This window comes from Mustela erminea, chromosome 9 (genome assembly GCF_009829155.1).
Source record: "Mustela erminea isolate mMusErm1 chromosome 9, mMusErm1.Pri, whole genome shotgun sequence".
NCBI lineage: Eukaryota > Metazoa > Chordata > Mammalia > Carnivora > Mustelidae > Mustela > Mustela erminea.
Window position 1 is genome coordinate 85,198,049 of NC_045622.1, and position 14,963 is coordinate 85,213,011.

Sequence of the window (14,963 nt, forward strand, 5' to 3'; positions counted from 1 at the left end):
AATAAATATTAGTTGAGTGATGTAAATGTGATTTAATTATCTTTGGGTAAAGTTGAAACCATCCCTTTTCTGCTTTAGTCATTTATTACATGTGGAAATACACACCCTGCTTTGGATGCTGATGAGAAGGGCAAATAGAAGAGATTCAGCCAGGAAAGTGATGATCTTCTTTCAGGCTTTAAATGCACACAACTCCCTAGAGCCAGCACTGTTTCTGCAGAATCCTGGATGTGTGTGGGACTCAGAATGGGGAGGGGAGGGAGATGGGACTGGGGGAAGGGCTGTCCTCTAGAACTCTCTGTCCTAAGGGGAAATCCTAAGCTCCTCTAGCCCAGAGACATCGGGTCTCCTGTATTTTTGTATCCCAGGCACTTAGTATAGAAAGCAGTCTGGGAGTCTGTGCTTGCTGAGTGAATGAAAGAGCGAGTTGATGAATGAATGAATGAATGATGAATGAATGAAATTGTGACTTTGAGTCCCTGTCCACGTATCAAATCTTGACCTCTTTATGTCTCATTTGCTTCATTTTTAGGGTAGGGGTCTTATGATATACTCTAACTTATCTCAAGGAATTTCTGAGAGCCCAAGATGATTTAATGAATCTGAAAGCACTATTTAAAGTGTTACATATGCTTTATTATTTAGATCATACGAGAACTTTTTCTGTGTTTCTTACAGACAGCTCTTCTTCTTGGTTCTGAAGGCCTATTTTAAAACTTTGTCAATTAGGGGACTCTTGGTTCTCTTGGTTGGCTCATTCTCTGATGATTTGCTCTGGATGGAGAACAGACGAAATGCAGGTTTGGAAGTGTTTCTGAGTCATCGTGGTGTATGGAGGGATCTTCCTGCTAATACTTGATTCTCTGACAGCTGTATCTCACACTTTGTACTGTGGCTTTCTTTGAAGAAACTCCAGGCTTATAAGAATGATCTGTTGTGGCATTTCCTTTTGAGGCATAAACGTTGAAATGAGATAAACACACAGTAGACACATCTCAGTATTGTGAGAGTGGGAGGAAATCAGCGTTTGGATTTGGATCACCTGTGTTCAAGTCCTGACTCTGCCCTTCATCTGCAATTTGCACGATCTTGGGCATTTTTTTTTCTTCTCTCATATTTTATAATGGAGAATTTTAAAAATACACAAAATATTCAAAATAGTATAATGAAGCCCCCATTTACCCATCACTCAGCTTCAGTGACTATTACCTGATCCAATTTGTTTCAATGGTAACAGCCTCTACGCTTGCCCAATATAATTTTTAATAAAATGCAATATGTTATATTCTTTCATTCATAGATCTTCCAAGGTTTATTTATTTATTTTGAGAGAGGGAGCAAGTGCCTGCTTGAGTTGGGGGAGGGAGGGAGGGAGGGAAGAGAACCTCAAACAGGCTCCCTCTGAGCGTGGAGCCTGATTCAGTGCTCGATCTCATGACTCCGAGATCACGCCCTGAGCCAGATTCAAGAGTTAGATGCACAACCAACTGACCCACCCAGGCCCCCCTCATTCGTAGATATTTCAATATGAATCTCTAAAAGGATAAGGATTATTTATTTATTTATTTTAAGTTGGCTCCATGCCCATCGTGTAGCCCAGTGTTGGGCTTGAACTCACAATCCTGTCATGGTTAACCGACTGAGCCATCAAGGTGGCCTTTATTTTTTAATTTTTAAAATTTTAATTTTTTCTTTTTCAAAGGTTTCATTAAAGATCATTATGGAGCAAATCCAGACTCGAGATCCAGCCGCCAAGGAGAGAGCCCGTTATACCATGGGTACCTGCTTTGGCTGGGCAACGGCTCTGGCTTACCACCCTTCTGTTCTGAGATGGGGGTGGTGGGCTCTGTCTCCTCCAAAATGCTCACATGATCAGGACAGGGTCTCGTAGGGCCAGTCTTAGCACTTGGATCCCAGGGAAGCACATTCTTCACTTTGATGCCCAGCACACCCTGTCTGAGCAGCCCATGGCATACAGCAGTGTCAACATAATAGTTCTCAGGGTCCCCACTGTGAATCAGCAAGTCATCCACAAACTTCATGAATTCAGCCCTCTGTCCTTGGAGTTTCCCAGATACCACGACCTCAGGGCCTTTGACCTTACTCTCCATGCTGAACTGCAGCCTCCCTACCCCCACCTCACAGCAGGGCCTCCCAGGAGCTGGTACCACAGCACACAGACCTCTTGTGGCCTCCTTTTCAGTGTGGAGCTCTACAGTGCCCTTAAGGAAGCCAAACCTCTTCTGAACCACAGCAGTCGATTCTCAGATCCACTGGTCCTTCTCACCAAGAACGTTCTGTGTCCTGGTGGCCAATGTGATAATTTCTGTCTTAGTGTACCTTAAGGTCCAGCCAAGGTGATGATTTCTGACTTGGTTAGTATACCTTGGACCCCAACTCCGGAGTGAGCATCTTCAGCCATGTCCTGAGTGAGAAACTCATTCAGTTCAGCTCTGAAGGTGCCATCAGCAACAAACTTCCCCTTCTTGGAAATTTACACCATCATCTTGCCACTGAAAGGAAACAGATAAAGACTTTAAAACACAACTAAAATGTCGTTATCACATTTGAACAAATTAATAATTCTTAATATCAATAGAATCCAATGTTATACATTTTCTATTATCTTTTACAGTTTGTTTGAAAAAGAATCCAGTAAGCCCCACATCTGCTATTTGTAAAAATTCCTTTTAAGTGTCTTTTAATCTATAGGTTCTCCATCATGTCTCTCTCTCTTTATTATATATAAAAGTGCAAGAGGAAAAAAGGCAAAGTTGTTTGCTTATGGAATTTTTCAGTTTGGATTTTGCTGATTATATCTTTGTGGCATATTTTGTGTAAATTAGAGGCACGACCAGATTTAGGCCAGGGTTTTGGTTTTTGATCCTGAGCATGTTATTTGCTCTTTCTGACCTCTGTGAAATGGGGGTGCATACTACCCATCTCATAGCTGTTGTGAAATTAGAAAAGAGAATATCCAGGGCCAGACCATGTCCACACCTCGGGAAGAGTGGTTGTCATGATGATTGGGTTATACTCTCTGTTAGCATGTGGGGGCTGGGCCCCAGGAAGCTATTTTCCTGCCACACTGTTCAGACTTAATATTGCAGCAGGTGCTATGTCAGGAGCCTGAGCATCAGGTGGGCTGGGGGTCCCGCTCTACTGTATTCGCCTTGACCGGAGTCAAAGTACTTCAACTCTCCGAGCTTTCCTCCTTTCCTCAAATGCAGCTAATAACATGTGTCCTCGGAATTCTGAGAATAGAGGGGATGTATGTAAAGAACCTTGAGTGTAGTTGATGATCAAGGTTGATGATCTTTGTTGCTGATGTTGATGTTGATGATGATTTTGATGTTGATGATCTATTGTTATTCTCATGTGGGAGTTGGGGACACTTAGGTTGTAAAGAGTTTCTGGGTGTGGCTGGGGGTGTAACTAAAACCCTTCTTTTTCTCTTTTAAGCATATCTGGGGATAAAATAACTTACAATATAATCAAGAGAAAGAAAGGAAAGTAAACCTTTTGGGTGCTAAGTACAATTACATTTACAATTACATTTACATTGGTGTACAGACACTGGAATGTGAATGGAAACATCTGCTTACTTCCACTCCGACCAGGAGAAAGATTGAGATTCTATTTTCCACTGTTATCAAATATGATAGGGGTGCAAAACCGGGCAAATACCACCATCACCAAAAGATCGAGAGTGACAGCACCAGGAAGGAGATGTATCAACTCTTTTGTGATGTGCCCCGTCTTTTGATGCCCTGAGAAGAGTGAAATATCCTCTATGGGGGATTCTTACTCAAAATGCCCAATCTCACTCATAGTGAGGAAACATCAGACATACCCAGATCAAGGGACATTATGCAAGAGACCTGACCAGTTCTCTCAGCCAATGTCTCAGCTGTGAAAGGCAAAGACCAAGGACCCATCACAGGTTGGCAGGGGCTAACAAGCCTTGAGAACTAAATGCAGAGTGGGACCCAGGATTGGATGCCGCATGAGAAAAAGAACATCAGAGGCAAAGCTGGCAGCATTCACATAAGGTCTGTCAAGTCAAGTCATCAATATAATTTATCGGAGTTCTTTTCCTGGTTCCATCAGTTGTATCATGATTATGTAAGATGTTATCTTCGAAGGAAGCTGGCTGAAAGGGTACTGAACCCTCTGTACTGGTTTTGTGATGTTCTAGAAGTCTAGAATTCTTCCAGAAGTTAAAAACATGAGACCAGGGTGCATGGCAGCCTTTGTGAAGTGTACCATTTTCTAGCAAGCGGAGCATGCTTAGCATGCTTCTTTTCTGCTCATTAACTTAGGAACTAGAAACACCAAAGTACTCTTGAGCTAAAGCAGTCAAGATCTCTCTGGACTGGTGAAGTTCCTCACTGTAAATCGAAAGGGAGTTGTGTTAATTGTTCAAGGTTCCCCAGAGACCTTCCGAGCACACAGGTGTTCGGGGCCTCCGGGTGGATGGCGTTCTGGTGGTGTCATCTTTCATCCGGTTGATCTGGCAGATCTGACTGGCTAATAATGATAGTTACCTCCTTAGATCGGTGCCTGTTATATGCTTGAAACTTGAGCTGCTAAGTGCTTATCATCAGTCCTTATCACATCTTTGGAAGGCAGGTGATAGTTCCCCCATTTTATGATACGTCTCAGAGAGACTCATTTGCCCAAGGTCACTCGGCTGGAATGGGAATCTGACTCCAAAGCTCAGACTCTGACAGCCAAGCCATTCTGCTCTCCCTCCCAGGTGCCCTTCTGGCCAGTCTAATCATGCCTGCGAGCCCCTGCTGGGCCTCCGGACCTACCCCCCCCCTTATCATTTATGCTTGCACTAGATAGAAAAGAGGATTTAGGGGTACTGGTATTTTCCTATCCTCTGTTATATACTTTTATGTAGGCTCCTTGGGGGCTATTAATAAGCTTCTACGGTCAGGTATCTTTGGGGGAACTTAGGGATAAATACATCAAATAGCTCTCTACCTTTCCCCAGGCAACTGAGTGCGTTTGGAGAAAACCACACAACCAGGCTGACTAGTTCAGTTTATTTCTATTATCTTTAAATGGGTTGTTCAAGCCGCCCAGCAGTGCTGCCCAGTTGCCCTATCCGGGCACACACCCACGCTCTGGGATAACTGCTTGTCACCTTTTCCCCACTTATAATATCCCCACATCTCCTAAAGAAAGCCCTATTCCAACAGAGAATTTCCACAACCCCCCACGGCCGCCATGACCAAGCTGCCCGACTCCTACTTCCTCTCCTGGCAAGGATGAAGCATCTTTGCCTCTTGTGCATGAGACAAAGGTCCTCCTGCCAGCAGTTTCCCCTCCAGTCCCCTCTCTCCAGGTGTGGACGGGCATGCGCTCCATCTAGCATGTCAGAGAAACCCTGCGTTGACCACACAGCCCTCTTCAGCTCTGAACCTCTTCCCCTTTCCAGCCAGCCTCCTTGGAAGAAACTTCTTTCAAACTGTCTCCTGTTCCTTTCTTCCCTTCTTGCTCTTTTAAAAAATTAAGGTGAAATTCACTTAACATAAAACAAACCATTTTAATATTAAAACATACAGTTCTGTAGCATTTAGTACATTCATGGTGCCATGTAGCTTCACCTAGTTCCAAAGCCTTCCTGTCGTTCCCTAAGTGCCCCCACCCCTTGCTGGTTATGTGCTTCCCTCTACTCTCCCCTCCCCCTCGCCTCCAGCAACCACCCGTCTGTTTTCTGCCTGGCGTTACCTGTTTTGTGTATTTTATAAAATGGGCTCATACAATATGGTGACCTTCTTTTGCTTACATAAGGTTTTCAGTGTTCATGCATGTTGTGCCCATGTGGAGAATTTCTTTACCTTTTACTGCTTCATAAGATCTCATTGTATGTATATGGCCCCTTTTGTTTATCTCTTCCTTCATGGACGGACACTTGGCTTGTTTCTACCATCTGGCTGTTGTGAATAGTGCTGCTGTGAACATTCACGTACATGCATTTGTTTGAGGATCTGTTTTCTGTGCTTCAGGGTGTATCCCTAGGAGTGGAATTGCTGGGGCATATGGTAGTTCTGTGTTTCAGTTTTTGAGTCGCTGCTGAATTTTTTGATGGTTTGGACCAAGTGGCTGGACCATTTTACATTACTCTCAGCAATGTACAAACATTTCAGTTTCCTTATATCCTTATCAATATTGGATATTTCCTGGTTTTCTTCCCATAGCCACCCTAGTAGATATGAGGTGGTATCTCATGATGGTTTTTTTTTCCTCATTGTGGTTTCAATTTGCATCTGTCTAATGGCTAATGACATTGAACATCTTTTCACGTGCTTGTTGGCCATTTTCTGTATCTTTGGAGAAAAGTCTATTCAAGTCCTTTGCCCATTTTTTCCCTGGGTTGTTTGTTGTTGTTTTTGAGTTTCCCATTCTCTCTTGAATCCACTTTAATCAGGCTTTTTCCTTATCATCCCATAAAGTTATTCTTTTTTTAATAATTTTTTATTTTTATTAACATATAATGTGTTATTAGCCCCAGAGGTACAGGTCTGTGAATGGCCAGGTATACACATTTCACAGCACTCACCATAGTGCATACCCTCCCCAATGTCCATAACCCCACCCCCCTCCCCCTACCCCCCTCCTCCTGGCAACCCTCAGTTTGTTTTGTGAGATCAAGAGTCTCTTATGATTTGTCTCCCTCCTGATCCCATCTTGTTTCATTTTTCCCTTCCCTACCCCGAAACCTCCCTTGTTGCCTCTCAAATTTCTCATATCAGGGAGATCATATGATAATTGTCTTTCTTGGATTGACTTATTTTGCTCATCATAATACCCTTTCGTTCCATCCACGTCGTCGCAAATGGCAAGATTTCATTTCTTTTGATGGCTGCATAGTATTCCATTGTATATATATACCACATCTTCCATATCCATTCATCTGTTGATGGACATCTAGGTTCTATAGTTTGGCTATTGTGGACATTGCTGCTATAAACATTCGGGTGCACGTGCCCCTTTGGATCATTACATTCCACAAAGTTATTCTTATCAAGGTCACCTATGGCCTCCCACTTGGTCAAACCCAGTGGTCCCTTCTCAGTCTTCATTTTATTGTCCTCACAGCAGCATTTAAGGGAGGACCACTTCTTCCTTCCTTAGGTGCTTTCTTCACTTGTCTTCCCAGACCCCATTCTTTCTTAGCTGTTTTCAGTGTTCTTTGCTGGTCCCTCCTCATCTTCAGAACCTCTAAGTCTTAAATCTCCTTACAGCTCCGCTTTCACACCTATCTTTCTATCCCCACTTCCCTGGGTGACCCCATCCTTCCAGCTGTTCAGGCCAGAAATCTTGGGGTTGTCCTTGACTTCTCTTTGACCTCCTCCACCTGGCTCTACCTCCATAATATATCCAGACTCTGATCACGTCTCACAGTCTTCACTGTATTCCCCCGTTCCAAACCACTGTCATTTTTCAGCCGGAATTTTGAAGTACCCTACAAACTGGTCTCCGTGTTTCTCTCCCTCCCTTTGCCGCCATCTAGACAGCATGAAACACAGCAGCCAGTGAGATCCTGTTAAATTGTGAGTTTGATCTCATGTTAGAGCTCTGCTCGGAAGCCTCCAATTGCATCTTGTTTAACTCCAAGTTTGAGCCAAAATCTCTGTATGATGTAGCCCTGGCTTCCTCTTTCATCTTGTCTATCACTCCCCACCTTGCTCAATACCCCTCCAGCCAATGCTGGCATTTCTGCTGTGCCTCAAACCTGCTGCACACCCTCCTGCCTCAAGGCCTTTGCACATACTGCTCTGTGGCTGGATTACTCGGCCTGGATTACTCTCCCTCCTGAAAGCCACAGGGCTTTCTCCCTTCCTATCTTGACCCAAATGTCCCTTTGTTAGTGAAGTCTCTGTTGACCACCTTATATAAAATAGTAACGTCCTCTTCCCTGTTCTGATTTCCTTTCCTCTGCTTTATTTTTTCCCTAAGTACTTATTTATTGCCTGGTTTCTTTCCCCTATTAGAATATCAGCTTCCCAAAAGCAGGATTTTGTGGGTTTTTTTGTTTGTTTGTTTACTGCTTTAGTCCCACTGTTTACAACTATACCAGATATAAAAACAGGGATACTTGGGGTTTTCTACTTTGATATATGTAGATGTCCTTTATAAAGCTATAAGTAGAGGGTATTTTCGCAATATTTCCTCACCCACTCTTTTTTTTTTAAACCCATAGAGCCTATTTTTCACAAAGTATTTTTGGGAAATGCTGGAACAGACTTTTATTGTATTTTATTTGTAAGTCATATTTAGGGTGATGGGGGCGGTGAATGTTATGTAACCTGTCTCTTACCCTTGACTAATAAAGCATTTCAGCATGTAGGAAAAATGTACATCCGAAAGGCCTGAATTTATCCTGAGGGTATGCTTGGATAACTCATTAGGTAAGATCTGGCCAATTACTTCTTCTTTGATTTTGAAAGGTGGTTTTACATTTGAGTATTTCTGCACAGTTTTATGCTTATAAGCAAAGTGTGATGTAACTTTTTTTTCCCTAAAGATTTTATCATTTATTTATTTGACAGACAGAGATCATAAGTAGGCAGAGAGGCAGGCAGAGAGGGAGAGAGAGAAGGAAGCAGGCTTCCCGCTGAGCAGAGAGCCTGATGTGGGGCTCGATCTCAGGACCTGAGCCGAAGGCAGAGGCTTTAACCCACTGAGCCACCCAGACACCCAGTGTGGTGTAACTTTGAAGTAGTTTCTCCTAGAGCTGTTGCAACCATTGAGGCCTGCTCTTTCTCTGCTTTTGTCTCCATTCCCCAAATGGTCTGTGCTGTGCCCTTTGGGAGGTCAGCGTCCTGTAGGGTCAGCTTAGGTGGCCTCTGTCATGTTCTAGGACCAGACTTACTTTGGCTCTGTCAGAAGCAGCTCTGAGAAGGCCAGGGTTCTTTCTGTTTGGTTTGCCATTGTAGACCCAAACACCCTGCGCCATGCTGCTCACAACAGAGGGGGCCAATTAAGATCTGTTGAATGAACCTTTGAAGTAGCACCGGGGAACTCTCTTTCACTTGACCCTGCCTCATGGTGACTTGTAATTAGGACTGAGCTTCAATGATGTCTTTGAAAATAGGTGTGAATATGTTCTAAATGGAAATCAAAGTACTTTTCCTCTTGTTTCCATGATCTCAGCTCAGAAACAATAATATGGGCATTCTTGGAAAGAGTCTTCAATTAGTTCGACTAGTTTGTGGTTAGGTAGATTTCAACAAAGAAGATCCCATTTGGGCATTTAATTTGTAAGCCACTACATAACTCAGAACAAAGCAGCTTGTGTGATCAGCATTCTCAGAAGAAAGTTGCTCTGATGATCTGTGTGGCACCTTTTGATTTTATAAAGATAGAAAGAATGATGTCAACCCACAATGCAAATGGCGGCTTGATATTTTATTTCCTAGAAATGGCCCAAAGAAGAACAGTGTTATTTCTGGAAACTGGAAAAAGAGAATGTTACTTGGAAAAGCCCAAGATTTGTTTATTTCAGCTTGCTTTCTTAGGCATAGAATGATGTTCCCTTTCCTTTTGGCTTTTCCAGGGCGCGCTCTGATTTGCATGGCAAGAGTTGTGCTGTATCTGGTTAATTAACCCGGTGTGTGAGGGTCTGAGGCTTAGTGTCTTGACTTGCTCTAATTAAGTTCACAAGATTCAAGGCCACCTGAATAGGGATGGAATGGACATTTGCTTTTGGAATCGGCAGTAACATTTCTTTAGGTGAGGAAGCAAATGGGCATGAAATATAGACCCCGGCATCAGGGTTGTTTTTGTTGTTGTTGTTTGTTTGTTTTGGTAGTGTTTTCATAGACGTCACCATAGTTACGGCATCTCTGTAAATCACACATCTATTCCAGAAAGGAGAATGAAGAAGCTTGTGGTTGCAGATGGAGTGACCTAAATTTTTATCGCTCTGCAGCTTTTTAAAAACCGTTTTAGCTTTTACACATTTTATGGTTCTTTTAATTAGACTCATAGGATGGGGATGTTCAGTGTCTAGTGGTCAAATATGATATTTAGTGAGGTCCTATGATATGCTAGGTTTTGTCCAAAGAGTATTGTCTAATTTAATTTTAAAGTAATGTGGAGGTCTTGTAGTCTGGTCTCTACAGAGAGGCAGAACTACTAGGATGTGTAGGTATGTATCTCCCCATTCCTATACTCACACCTATCTAGATATTGATATAGATAATGATATCTAGAAACTATGTTAAGGAAATGGCTCAACTGCTTATGGAGGCTGAATGGTCCAGGATCAGCAAGCCAGAGACCCAGGAGAGCTGATGGTTTGGGTCCCATCTGAGTCTGAGTTAAAAGGCAGAAGACTAGTGTCCCTGCTCGAATGCAGTCAGATAGAGAGTGACTTCTTTCTTATGCAGCCTGTTATTTTATTCAAGCCTACAACAGAGAGAATGAAGCCTCCCCACCTTGGGGAGGGCAATCTTCTTTATTCAGTCTGATGATTAGACTGTTAATCTCATCCAGGAACACTGTCATGGACACACCCAGAATAATGTCAAGTCCAATATCTGGCAAGTTGACACAGTGAACTGTCACAGGATCACTGTGTTGATCCGTTGTAGAGATGAGGACACGGATGGAGAGGGGGGTTCGGTTCCTTGTCCAGCGGTACAACTGGTCATCACGGATGCAGAACCCAAATGGAGGCAGGCTGGCCGGCCCCCCGAATGCTCACTCCTAATTGGTACCTTTCAGGGGAGGCGACTGAGATGGGGGAGGCCGGGCCAGAGAGGAGGGAAGTGGAGTCCAGTGTCGGGCCTCAGTGTCCAGCCAACCAGGTAGAGGCAGAACTGGGATGTAAGCCCTGGGGCTCCTGACACCTGGCCCACCTCCCTGGAGTCCTTCAGCTCCCGCTGGGTCATTGTCTGTGCCTTGGACATTTCACTGATGAAAGGAAAGAAGTTCACTTTCAGTTCCGCACCTGAATTGTTGACTCAGGCACTCTGTGCAGTAATCCTAGCTGTCTCACCTTGTCAGCATTGTCACTTGTGTCCGTTGTATGCCAGTACCAGAAGCTTCTCTGAGGAGTGGGCCTGCTTGCATGAGGATAGTGATTGTTTTACTAACACAATCTTCCCTCGCGAAAGCACTTCAACCTTCTTAGAACACTCTCATATATGCATATTATTTAAAAAATGGATTAGCTTGACTAAGTGGATTTACACAGGGGTGATGGTCTTTAATGGATGTGAATGGAAAAAAGGCTTTTACCTCCTCTTAGCCAAGATTAAAAAAGAATAAATGAGGGGCGCCTGGGTGGCTCAGTGGGTTAAAGCCACTGCCCTCGGCTCAGGTCAGGATTCCAGGGTCCTGGGATTGAGCCCCACATCAGGCTCTCTGCTCAGCAGGGAGCCTGTTTCCCTCTCTCTCTCTCTCTGCCTATTTGAGATCTCTGCCTGTCAAATAAATGAATAAAATCTTTAAAAAAAAAAGAATAAATAAGTTAAGAGATGACGGAAGAGAAGATGGTATGTACTGAAGCAGCATGATCAGGGGGGTGCAGGCAGAAGGAGATTGAGGGGCCCTGGACCAGGAGGTCGGGAGTCAGAGCAGCTGTTGGTGTTGAAATCAGACAGTTCTGGGTTTGAATTGTGACTGCTAATTACTAAAGAGGTACATTGTGGCTCCTCTCTGACGCTTTCCTCCTTTGTAAAATGGGAATTATACTTTGTGCCTCATAGGGTGGTCATAAGTATGAGAAGTGCTTGTGCATGTGTGTCCCATAGTAAGCCCCTGATAAAGAAGGATGCCTACAAATCCCCCCACCCCCCACCTCCTGCAGTAAAGCCTGCCTTTACTGGGCTTGAGCTGCTTGTTTTTAAAGACCGTCACCCTGCCTGCTCTTTCCCACCTCGCTCCCGCACCCACAGTGACCAGATCTGAGTGTATTACAGAACATCCGTCCCCCACCTTCCCTGGATATCCCCAGACTGGATAAAGGGCCCTCTTTCCTGGTCCCACTTTGCATCGAGGATTCCTTGTCTGAACCCAGCCCGTCTGGCTGGCCCACTACCACCTGCTTGCCCCTCTTTAGCCCTGTCCAGGCCGCTCTTCCCCTGCGCTGTTCCTGTCCCTGGGTTTCCACTGTTGGCTAACTGTTGGTGTCCAACTGAGCAGATCTTTTTTCCTTTCTTGATTTTTTTTGGGGGGGAGGTGAACAGAGATTTGGTTCATGTGGATCATTTTAGGAGGAGCTACACTATTTCAAGAGAGATAGTAGAATTTTGTTAGTTGAATCAAATTCCTGGTCATTTCTGGAGGGAAAAATCAGTTAAGCGGGTGGTTTACCCATTCCGTTGGCTTTACTAAACCGACTGGCAGCAGTCAAGCTGGCCACCATTTTAGGCACAGACTTAAGGTCCCATTCCTGGTTTTTATCCCAGCTTCTTATCTTATCTCCTTATCTGTATTTTATCTGGTTTCAGTTCCAGAAACACCACTCCGAGACCCAGGTGTGTGGGTTGCCACGTTTAGTTGGAAGGCCCTCAGTACCTCACTGTAGCTCCTGAAAGCACCATTTCCGGCGTGAGAAGCGTTCTTCTGTTGCCCTTTTCCCCTTTCAGCATCTCTGTGATCAACGTGCAAGGATTTGAAGGTCCCTTAAAATGTAACCTTGGGGCTCTTTGAAATGGTGATTCTTACTTGGCACGGGCCCATCAGATCCATCAGATGCTGATAACTGGTCATTTCTGAACATGTTCTGGTCAGTTAGTGATTGAGAGCTAAAAAAAGAAAAGAAAAGAAAAGAAATCTCCGCACAGCCCTTCTTTCCGAATTTGGTACATTTCTGACTCTTCCACTTTCTCTCCCTATTATCTGAAATGGATCCTAATCCTGAGAAGGAAAATCTTCATGATTTAGTTTCTGGGCCTGGGCAATCCCAGTCACCTTGTGTCATTCATTTGTGAGATAACAAGTCCCAGAAAGAAGGTGGAAATTATCGAACAAGAGAGGGCCTAATAATAATCTCACGGTTTGGTGGAATAAACTTTCCTTTGAAAATTTAAGTTTTGGTGTTTACCCCAAGGGGTTTGAATTCACTTGTGTGTGGAAGTCTCTTATATTATGGAGAATTTTTGCGTGCAAATGAAAGAATAAGTTATATCCACGTTTCTTAGTTGGGTAATCATGTCCAGTTTATCTCATTTGTGAGTAATAAGCCCCAGCTAGTCTCCTCTTTCTGCTAGTATCGTTTGAACAAGTCTCCAACTCTGAACTCAAAGAGAGAAGATTTGTCTAACTATGAGCTTTTGCACTTAACTGCTTAACTATTCCTTCTGCCATTTCAGATCTTCCTTCTGAATCACTTTCCTTCTTTCTGGGTACAGTTGACCCTTGAACAGCATGGGTTTGAACTGGGCAAGTCTACTTACCCACAGATTTTCTTTGATAAATACAGTACAGTGCTGTAAATGTATTTTCTCTTTCTTTCTTATGATTTTTTTTTTTTTTTTTTGGTTTTAGTATGCCTGTTTTCAGGTTTTTAAAAAAGATATTATTTATTTGCTGGAGAGTGAGGGTGTACAAATGAGCAAGTTGGGGGTGGATGGAGGAATTGGAGGAGTTGTAGAGGGAGAAGCAGACTCCCCACTGAGCAGGGAGCCTGACTCAGGAGTGAATCCCAGGACCCTGGGACCATGACCTGAGCTGAAGGCAGATGCTTAACGGACAGAGCCACCCAGGTGCCCCTCTTCCTTCCTTATGAACTTCTTTTTTTTTTTTTTTTTAAAGATTTTATTTATTTATTTGACAGAGAGAAATCACAAGTAGGCAGAGAGGCAGGCAGAGAGAGAGGAAGGGAAGCAGGCTCCCTGCTGAGCAGAGAGCCGGATGCGGGACTCGATCCCAGGACCCTGAGATCATGACCTGAGCAGAAGGCAGCGGCTTAACCCACTGAGCCACCCAGGCACCCCTTCCTTATGAACTTCTTAATAACATTTTCTTTAGCTTGTTTTATTTTAAGGATTCAGTATCTTATTTTAAGAATTCAGTATTCAGTATGAATTTAAGAATTCAGTCTATTAAGAATTCAGTTAAATTTTGGGGATGTCAAAAATTAAACATGCAGATTTTTGGCTGTGCGGAGGGTCGGCCTCCCTAAAGCCCCCATGTTGTTCAAGGGTTAGCTATACATTCTTTTAAAATTCCTTTAGTGAGGATGTATTCGTGATGACCTCTGTCCATTTCTGTTTGCCTGGAAATGTCTTTACCTCACCTTTGTTTTGAGAGACAGTTTGGTTTATTCCTGACTGACAGTTATTTTCTCTCAGCTCTCTGAAGATGTCATTTTACTTTCATTCTTGATGCAGAGAAGTCCGCTCAGTCTTTGTCAGTCATCTGTCTCGTGTCTGACCACTGTTACTCTCTTCTTCGTCATTTTGATTTCTTCAGTTTCACTAAGTGTTGAAATTTTTGATGTCTAGATACTGATTTCTTTTTGTTTATTCTACTTTGTCTTCAGTCTGAGAATTCACATCTGTAATTAATTAAACAAATTGTTAGCCCTTATTTATTTGACTCTTACTTTTACCTCAATCATCTTACTTTTCTCCTTTCCAGAAATCTGATTAGATATACGTTAAACCTTCTCCCTTTGTCCTTCATATTACTCAGCTTTTAAAATGTATTTGAATGATCTTTCCGGGCTGCATTCTGGGTAATTTCCTCAAATCTGTCTTAAGGTTAATACATTCTGTCTTTGGCTGTGTCTAATATGCTACTTACCTGTTTTTTGGTTTTCATTATCATATTTTCTATTTTAGAAATTCTATTTGGCTCTTTTCAAAAGCTGTTTACTCACTTATCTTCATCAAATTTTTAATCACCTCTATTATTTCTTTATACATATTAAACTTAATTATTTTATATTCTCTATCTGATCATTGCAGTATCTCTACTTTTCTGATAATTCT

The 14,963-nt window shown here is 43.1% G+C and overlaps 1 protein-coding gene and 1 pseudogene across 1 annotated transcript in view; one reads left to right on the forward strand and one right to left on the reverse strand.

Moving 5' to 3' along the window:
* The window catches only part of KIAA1549L (KIAA1549 like), a 251,026-nt gene that overhangs the window by 42,655 nt on the left and 193,408 nt on the right, over positions 1 to 14,963 (forward strand). The gene's annotated exons all lie outside the window — the stretch shown is intronic.
* On the reverse strand, positions 172 to 2,506 carry LOC116598667 (annotated as a pseudogene).